Here is a 10,385-nt window from a genome sequence, read left to right as displayed (position 1 = left end):
TGACAATGCTGTTTTAGATGCTGAGGACAAGTTCACAAAGGTCAGGCCATTGTGGAAGATACTGAATGAAAAGTTTTATTAACCAATATACATATAATACATAATTAACAATATATATAATATATAATATTAGTGGTAACAATACCTCCCTAATTGAGAAATTCTCGTGTTTAGGGAGGGAGCACTATCAAATTGACAGTACTATACATACTTATCAGTTGTTACAATTTGGATGCATGAAGAATTACTTTTTTATATATAATAAAAATATAAGTAGCAATTGTTTTTTTTTTTTTTTGTGGAAGTGGATGGCATATTCTCCACAATTTCCGGAAGTGAGTGTCGTCGAATCAATGATTCCTTATTATGGACACCACACCACCAAACAACATATACATGGCAAACCAATACGGTTTGGGTTCAAGAGTTGATGCATGGCTTTACGACTTGGTTACCTTGTACAAGCTGAACCTTACCAAGGCGCGAGTACAGGAAACACTAATCCCGAGTTAGGAGTTGGAGATTCTGTGGTAACTAACCTTATTGCAAAGTTACCGGCAGGAAAAAAAGTCCATGTTTACATGGACATTTTTTTTATGTCTCTCCGACTGCTTACCCACCTCAAAAAAGCAGGCAATCAAGCTACAGGTACCATTCGTATGAATCGTGTTGAAAAGGCGCCTCTGAAAGATACTGCACAAATGAAAAAGCAAGCGCGTGGCAGTTACTATCAACTGACTGATCAAATATCAGGTATCTCCTTGGTCCAATACAACGACAACAGTGTGGTAACTGTAGCATCCACCTGCGAAGGAGTCAGCCCGTTGGGCTCGGCTCAGCGACGGTCTAGCAGTGAAAAGAAAAGAGATGCCATCCAACAACCGTCGTGCTTTTTACAATATAACAAGTAAATGGGCGGAGTGGATCGATTTGACCAAAACATCGGTTGCTATAGGATAAGTATCAATCGCAAAAAATGGTACTGGCAACTTTTGATGTGGCCTTTGAATGTATCCATGAACAATGCATACCAGCTCTACAAATTGTCTCCAGCCGGTCAGGCAAAAAGGATATTTAGAATACCTGGCATTTATACGAGAAGTTACCCGAACTTACCTTGGTCGATATTCATCAGCACGTTCTATCGGTAGACCACTGAAGCAAACGACCAAAAGACGAATAGTCCCAGATGGACTCAGGCTGGATGGTGTAGAGCATTTGATAGTATCAATTCTTACACAAATTCGTTGTGCCGAGTGCCACAAAAATACGACTAAGAAGTGCAGGAAGTGTGATGTTGGTTGTCACACAAACTGTTTTGTCAATTTTCATACTTAGAGTTTATAGAATGTTGTGCTTAGTTTTAAGATTTTGTCATTATTATATTTTTTGATACATTCATTTTATACTATAATCCCATTTTTATTCTCAACTACCTAACATTTTTTTTATGCTCGGTAATGCGCCCAGCGCCCCATTTTTGGGGCGGTCGATTTCTCTATAAAAAAATAAAATTTTAACAAAAAATTGTACACTACATCATTATTAAAGTTTAATCGAATACTAAAATGGACATATAATAAGAAAAATTAAAAAAAAATAAAGTTGAGCACATACGGGTTAATTGCTGAAATACCCCTATTAGCTTGCGTTTATTTTTTCCAAAAGGAAGAAGATTATGTTTTTTAAAACCAACTTAATTAATTACCGATTTGTCAATGCTAGCAGTTAGTCACTTGTCGCAGAGTAGGTACTTAAATGGCGTGATAAAAAATAATAAGGAGCGGCGATATTTCATACGCTGGCAACACCGGCTAAGTTTGCTTATAGGATTTATAACCTCAAAAGTCTACGCTTTTATTGAATGGGTCTCTGGAATACGTAGTAATTCCTGATAGCTGTCAAAATTGGCAAACAAAAATATACTATCACCTGAAGCTGTAATCGTCAGTATATTTTGAATTACCCGAACATAAGACAGAGATAAGTTAAAATTTGATTCAAACGCTCTTTCTCCGTGGCAGCGACACACGAAACCGGCCGTGAGTACTAACTACCTGTAAATACTGATGACGTGTCATTATTTATATTACGAGAGTGTTAGATACTTTTAGTACAAGTTTTTTTGGTAAAATTTCGATCGCGCTGGCCTCGCTTATTATGAATATTTTTTAGATAAAACCTTTAGATTCACCTTAATTACTGTACGACACAACTTTTAACCTTCGGGGAGGTGGAAAATATTGCAATAAAAATTTCAATTACGTAAAATTAAAATTAGCTTTCGTTTTGTGAAACGAGACCGTCCATTTTCAAACTTTACTGTCAAATGTCATTTTGTTTTGTTGGTATTTCTGTTACTATAGGACGAAACGAACGGCTAGAAGTGGCTAGAAACATAATCGCGCGGGCGTTTTTTTTAATGTTAAATATTCCGTCAAATTAGTATTTACCTAATATGCATGCATTGTGTGCGTTGTGATTGAATTTTATTAGCTGGATTTTATTTTTTTACGTTCAAATTTTATTTAAGTAAACTATTTCTGCGATGTTGAGCGGCTACGCTAAGTTTTTGTAACATGGTTTATGATGAAAAAGAAAATGCCCCCTTTATACCGCCTGCTCGCGTCAATGCAAGAAAAACATCCCAGTTTTCAATTAGTTTAGCGGCTACGCTAGGTTTGTGTAACATGGTTTGTGATTCAAAAGAAAGTGTCCCTTTTATACCGCCTGCTCGCGTCAAGGCAAGAAAAACATCCCAGTTTTAAAATAGTTTAGCGGCTACGCTAGGTTTGTGTAACATGGTTTTTGAGATATATATTATATATATATATATATATATCTCAAAATATATATATATAATATATATATATATAAAATATATATATATAAATATATATAGTCCTCTTCCCGTATTATGTTGATCCAGTAAGAAGTTGTTAGACTAAGTTGATCCACCTTAAACACCATATAACTTGGCTATTATGGAATACATCTGAATGAATTGACAACAGTGGTACAATAATTATCAATGTTGCCAGTTTGCCAGAAAAACCATTTGATATACTGTTAGTAAAATTTTCAAAATTTGTATGGAAATCGGATGCATAATTTATGTTGATCTACCCAAATTGGCATACTTATGTTGATCTCATATATATTGATCTATTCCCGTAGTATGTTGATACAGGTAAGAAGTTATTAGACAAAGTTGATCTGTGTCCCTATATATGGTTTTACTAAATGAACCAATCAAGGGGCAATCGGTGGACTGTTCATCACAAGGTTTCATGTGATTCCGTAATCTTTTGTGATATTGAACTCAAAGTATTAGTCTCTAGAGTCGAATATCGCATGAAATGACTGTGAAATGGTACCGTTTCAAATCAAAATGACGTGTGTTGCTTGAATTGTTTATAAGAAATGTATGCGTATTTAGATCGAAACGAAAATTTCGCAAAAACAAATCCATAAAAAAATCATAACTTAGCAGGGGTACACGGGTTCATAGGGTGAGGTTTGTCTAGGTCCTGGCGGCGGATGCGTTTTCCCATCTACTGCGTGGCGGGCCGGATCGAAATAAACTGGTTGAGGGATACCTTTCGACCATAAAAATCCAAAATGGCGGCAAAAGGAATATTGTTATGTAGGAAATTTTGAACCTGTATCTTTTACCATCTCTCCTGATTACGCTTCGTGACTTAGTAGGGGACGCCGGGTTCTTGGTTATAATGGGTAATTAATGGATGATTGGACGCGGTTGGAGCTAACTAAAAACTGTCCAAAGAAGCGAAGCTAGCAGTCCACAATGGAGTGCTGGTACCTACCCTAATATATGTTGCTTGAATTGTTTATAAGAAATGTATGCGTATTTAGATTGAAACGAAACTTTCGCAAAAATCAAATCCATAAAAAATACCTACTGCGTGGCGGGCCGGATCGAAAGAGACTGGTTGAGGGATACCTTTTGACCATCAAAATCCAAAATGGCGGCAAAAGGCATAATGTTATATGGGAAATTTTGAACTTGCATCTATTACCATCTCTCCTGATTACGCTTCGTGACTTAGTAGGGGTGGCCGGGTTCTTGGTTATAATGGGTAATTAATGGATGATTGGACGAGGTTGGAGCTAACAAAAAACTGTCCAAAGAAGCGAAGCTAGCAGTCCACAATGGAGTGCTGGTACCTACCCTAATATACGGAAGTGAGGCATGGAACTGGCAGAAGAAGGCTGAAAGTAGACTGAATACTGTAGAAATGAGATCCCTGAGGCATATGTACGGTAAAATCATGTATGACAAAATGTGCGTATGCTGTGTCTATTCTACAGATATTTTATTAGAGCCTGTTAAAAGGAGCTAGCAGCATTGATCCCCGGTGCACCGTGCACGTGCTTGATACTCGACGGACCGAGCGGAATACACGTTCACAGTTAAGTTGATGTTATCTATACATATATGAACGGGTCGTTTCTCCGACTCGTTTTATCGTAAGTCGGCTCGCATGTGGAACGAGCTATCAATATAATCCGGGCCTTTTAAGACCCGCATTAATAAATTCATTCCTACAGCCCCTACCTTAACCCGCCTCATAACGCTGCCCAACCGGTTGGCGACATAGTTTCTATGTATTTAACGTGTAAAGACAGGGGCGCTCTAGTGAGAGGTGTCACATAAAAAAATCATACCGCCGAATTTGAATATGGAGACTTACAAAAACTTCCGTCTGGAGCCAGTGAGACTATGGCATCCTCAAAGGAGACCTCAAAGGAGATGACGAGGAGGAAGGTGGGAGAGTACCTGGCTATTCAGATATAACCAAACACTAATTGTAAAATAGTGCAAATTAATTTTAATAAAATTTATTTGGACCCGCGACCTACGGATTGCTAGTCGAGAGCCACCTCAAGTAGTTTGATATGTTTGGTGACTTAGCAGGAGTGCCCGGGTTTATGGGGTGAGGTTTGTTCGGTTCTTGGCGGCGGATGCGCTTGCCTACCAAATGCGTGGTGGGCCGGATCGATTAATCCTCTTTCAACGCATCGCCTTGCAACGCAGTAGGAGAGTTGGAATCTTATGTTTATCACTCGAACACACTGACCCTCAGAATACTACCCACCCATCCATACCTATTTCCTTCCCAGAACTCACTGACCTTCCTTTCTTTCAAAATACCCCCAACACAGCATTCACAAAGATGACATAGGCCTTGAGGGTTACGATTTTCCTTAGGGCCTCCTGTGTGGAGACGATGTAAAAAAATACAAAAAATAAACAACTATCTCGCTAAAACGTTGGCGGTGACTAATGGTAGGTGTATTGGTTATCTAATAAATGGCTCCCGGGCGGCGGTACACATAATTGTAATAATTCTCGAGGGCTCTGATGTACAGACATTATGGCTCCTGTTGATTGACGAACATATACTAAAACATCGTTGGTTGGAATCGGTGCTTGAAATGACTTTAGCCATGTTTAGTAAAAAAACAAATTGGAATAAATTTTTCAGCAATTTCAATTTAAAATTTGAAAAATTAAATTCTCACCAATCTAATCACCGCAATTTTAATAGGCACATATTATGGATATTACGCTTTGTTTCAACTTAATCATTACAAGAAACTTACGTCGGGAGAGATGGTAAAAGATACATTAAAATAAAATTTTATTCAATCAATGTTCAAAATTTCTCTTATAAAATGACTTAGACAAATCTCACCCCATGAACCCGGGCACCCCTGCTAAGTCACGAAACGTAGTAAATGATGCATTAAAATTACATTTTTGTTTAATCAAGTTCAAAAGATTTTTTAAGCATGGATTTGACGTTTTTGAAAGTTCCATTTCAATATAAATACGCGTGAGGCAGTCTATCCTCTTTAAGTACAGAGTCATTTTCATAGAATATGGATGTTCTAACGGAATCTAAAAAGTACCACAACGCGCGCGAAATTGGCGGTTACAAGTTACAACACATGCAAGCGGTCAAGTTTGTCAGAAATATATAGATCAACAAAATAAATCGTGTAAAATGTATATGCGACCGAAAAATGGGCGTGGCTTACAGCAAAATCTCGATGACACAAGTTGATCTGTAGGGATTTACATATGTATGCCAGCTTGGGTAGTGGATCAACATATCCGGGGTGGATCAACAAATGCAAACGGATCAACATATACCTGGCGTACCGTCGCGCGAGATCAACATAGTACGAGAGGGGATAAATATATATATATATATATATATATATATATATATATATATATATAAACCTAGCGTAGCCGCTAAACTATTTGAAAACTGGGATGTTTTTCTTGCCCTGACGCGAGTAGGCGGTATAAAGGGGACACTTTCTTTTGAATCACAAACCATGTTACACAAACCTAGCGTAGCCGCTAAACTAATTGAAAACTGGGATGTTTTTCTTGCCCTGACGCGAGCAGGCGGTATTAAGGGGACTTTTTCTTTTGAATCACAAACCATGTTACACAAACCTAGCGTAGCCGCTAAACTACTTGAAAACTGGGATGTTTTTCTTGCCTTGACGCGAGCAGGCGCTATAAAAGGGGCACTTTCTTTTGTATTACGAACTTAGCGTAGCCGCTCAACATCGCAGATATAGTTTACTTAAATAAAATTTGAACGTAAAAAAATAAAATCCAGCTAATAAATTTCAATCACAACGCACATAATGCATGCATATTAGGTAAATACTAATTTGACGGAATTTTTTAACATTAAAAAAAACGCCCGCGCGATTGTCTCTAGCTACTTCTAGCCGTTCGTTTTGTCCTATAGTAACAGAAATACCAACAAAACAAAATGACATTTGACAATAAACAAATAAAAGTTTGAAAATGGACGGTCTCGTTTCACAAAACGAAAACTAATTTTAGTTTTACGTAATTGAAATTTTTATTGCAATATTTTCCACCTCCCCGAAGGTTAAAAGTTGTGTCGTACAGTAATTAAGGTGAATCTAAAGGTTTTATCTAAAAAATATTCATAATAAGCGAGGCCAACGCGATCGAAATTTTACTGTTTTTTTTCCTGTTCGCAAAACACGAATACGTAAAATAATTCATAAAACACATTATATACTATCTATCAGTATAATTGGGTGGGCTATGTACGTACATTGTACAATACAAGTGTGTTCTCTAATCTCTAAATAGTCACTATCTGCGTCTGTTTGTGCGCTTAGTTCTTCTTAACCACGCTATGGCTTTGATAGGGTTTTCACTATCACTTGAGAATTATTGCCGGAAGGTTTATATATAATAAAATAATATAGTTAAAGAAGCATATTCGGCAAGTTCCAGAATGAAAGATAATCTCAGTGTGGGCTCTGGTGTTAGACCACTATTCAGAATTGTGTTTGGTGACCAGATCTGAATAGCCAAGTAACCTATCTCCTTCCGCTCACCACTACATTCAGCCTCACAACATACCACAATTGGGGATTCCACTCACTGGCTCCAGACGGTTGGGAGCAGTTGGGACTCTTGTGTAGTATTTACATTAAAAAGGTGGATATGTTTCAAAATAAATATGGTCAACGAACCCTTGAACAAATTATACTATTTATATTTGACAAGTTGACACGAAATTAAAAGAAAAATAACAAAAATTCTCTTATGAAATTCTCTCTGATGACTTCTGACTTGGCTCTTGGCAAGGAACCGTACATTAGATATTATGATGTTATTTGACTTGGTTCATATGCAGAAAAGTGGGACACGGTTAGTACGCCCTTAAATAAAACTCTTTGTAGCAATTTCAGGAGTAGAGAACCTGCGGACCGCGAGGTTGGTTAAAAATAAAAATAAATTTCTTTATTTTTACGGTGTTCCAGATACATTTTAAGGCATTATTACAAAACCCACAGAAAAATACAAAATTACAGTTGCTGTGCAGGTTTAAAATTCTGATAGCTGATCATGTGCAAACATCGGAGAAAACCATGTTCATGTGTGGAGTGTCGCACAAAGATTCAATCTTAAGTTAAAAGCAGTTTTGTCTTCTGAATGATGTGTTAAAATTCCAAATACGGATTCATCTGCTTACGCATTTCGAAGGAAACCGTTTACATGATTTTGAGTAGAATTTAAATTATAGTTACACACCATATGGTGCAAAATTCCGAGGAAAACCATTTACTTGTTCCTCGTGTAACGATTATTTCAGATCGTTGAATCTTGGGCAGATTTTTTCTTGAGCTTAAACCAGTTTTGTGTTCTGAACGCAACTTATATTTCGATTTGCAGAGTCATTAATTTCTAGTAGTAGACTCATTTGTGAACGTAACATTTAGTCAAGCATTTTCCGTTTTTATTCGAAAAGTTAGGTGTTACATAAAATAAAAATTAAAAAAAAACAGTACTTGGCAAAATGAGGTTATAATAAAATATCGGGGATTCCCTGTCTTTTCTCAAGGTAACAAAACTTTCCTGGTGTTTTTCTGTTACTGTTACTTCCTGCACAACATTCCTCCTTACAACAAAATAAAATACGGTTTAAATTCGCATTTGTGTATTCTTGACTTCTATTTATTATGATACTGCTGTGCTAGGACTGCCAGGAGGTTTGCTTAGTGGTGTCTGCCCCACTCTCTGAAACTAAACTTATTCCAAGTAAAGCTTGATAAATTCTCTCAGTTTGCAGGTGAATAGGGCTCTGGAACTGTAGACACAACGGAGAATTCTATTCTAGAGAGAGTCACTATCAAGGTGAAACCAGGGATACAAGAAAAGGACGGAGGAGGATTATCGCATGCAGATATTGGAATGAATCACACAGATTCTGAAAGAATTCACCAAACGGCGGAGGGTAAAACCTAATTTCCTAGATGTGTTTTTTTAATCATGAACTCACGTAATCCGTTTTTATGGAAAACGTTATTGTAGCTTTAAAATATTTGCGTATTTGGTGTACACAGTCACAACATGTATTCATTTATATTAGTAGACATAATATTTTACAAAGCTCTTTCTAACAATGCAGTAGCATACCGGCTACAAATTCTCATCGTATTTAATTAATATTATCTATGTCTGCATTAATTTAAAAAAATATTGTTTCTCTTCTAGGAGCAGCAAAGCCAATTTATAATATGAATTCAGTTCAACAAAAAAGCAAAGCACAAGGGACAAAAAATTCAAAATCTTTCCCATGCACTGAATGTGACCGAAAACTTACTTCCAAGTCAAACTTAATAACGCACATGCGTACACATACTAAAGAAAAACCATTTTCATGTCCTTACTGTAGTTATGCGTGTTCACAGAAGACAAGCTTAATAACACACATGCGTACTCATACTAAAGAAAAACCATTTTCATGTTCCTTCTGTGATTATTCATGTCCAGGGAAGTCAAACTTAATAACACATATTCGAACTCATACAAAAGAAAAACCATTTTCATGTTCTTATTGTAGCTATGTATGTTCACAGAAGTCAAGCTTAATAACACACAATATGTCTACTCATACTAAAGAAAAACCATTTTCATGTTCGTACTGCCCTTTTGCTTTTTCACAGAAGTCAAACTTAATAAAACACATGCGTACTCATACAAAGAAAAAATCATTAGTGACTGACTGAAAGTAAATTTAAAGCCGATACTGAATTTTATCTTCTATTCTAGTGTCGACGCAAACTAAAATCAAAACTTGAACCTATAACACTCAATCATTATGTACTCATATTAAAGAAAAACATTTTCATGTACTTACTGTTTTCTTATTATTATTTTACGTGTTTCCATTTAAGTTAAGTTTGTACAAGATTACGACTTAAATGGTAATTACAGTTATTTAAATATTGTAAAAATATATTATTAAAGAATGCGTAAAAAAATAACGGCACAGTTTTAAATAATAAAACTAAGTTTAACAATAATATTAATGACGAGTTTTGATTTCTTCGTATCCGGCCCTCCTTTTTAAAAGCCTGTGCACTCCTGCTGTACTGCGTTTCTTTGGCAACAGTTGTCGCGCTGCATTCGTTCGTCAAATTACGGAAACTGCCGAACTTGCTCCCCGCGCATCCCTCTGTGTTTAAGTGAAACGTGAATCTAACACAATCACCACGAACAAGATAACATGGAGATGAATGATGGACTTGACGAACGTCTCAGTGGTGCTGCCAAGGTCTGTTATCTATGTGAGGATACTGTGTCAACGCGGTGCACTCTCTCGCTGCAGCAGTTAGCTGGAAGCAGGAAGCTGCTGGTCCAGTTTCCTCACCACCTAGGATTCTTGCTGCAGAGTCTTCATCTTCGTGTCACCTGTTTCTGTAATTCATCATCTGTTCCTGTACTTCATTTTATTTAACTTAATTTCACTTTATTTTTGTATCCTGTTTTTTATTCCTGTTCTGAG

At 36.7% G+C, this 10,385-nt stretch overlaps 1 long non-coding RNA gene across 1 annotated transcript; it reads left to right on the top strand.

The window, feature by feature from the left end:
- The first annotated feature begins 1,881 nt into the window (after positions 1–1,881).
- Positions 1,882–10,385, top strand: LOC149416044 (uncharacterized). The gene is made up of 3 exons (XR_016303628.1): positions 1,882–2,042; positions 8,660–8,831; positions 9,092–10,385. It is a non-coding gene; the product is annotated as an uncharacterized LOC149416044 (long non-coding RNA).

The sequence above is a fragment of the Hesperophylax consimilis genome, chromosome 17, assembly GCF_061612785.1.
Source record: "Hesperophylax consimilis isolate HC1 chromosome 17, BYU_Hcon_1.0, whole genome shotgun sequence".
In the NCBI taxonomy this organism is placed as follows: domain Eukaryota; kingdom Metazoa; phylum Arthropoda; class Insecta; order Trichoptera; family Limnephilidae; genus Hesperophylax; species Hesperophylax consimilis.
Note: the sequence above shows the minus strand (reverse complement) of the source record. Positions and strands in the feature narration are given on the sequence as shown.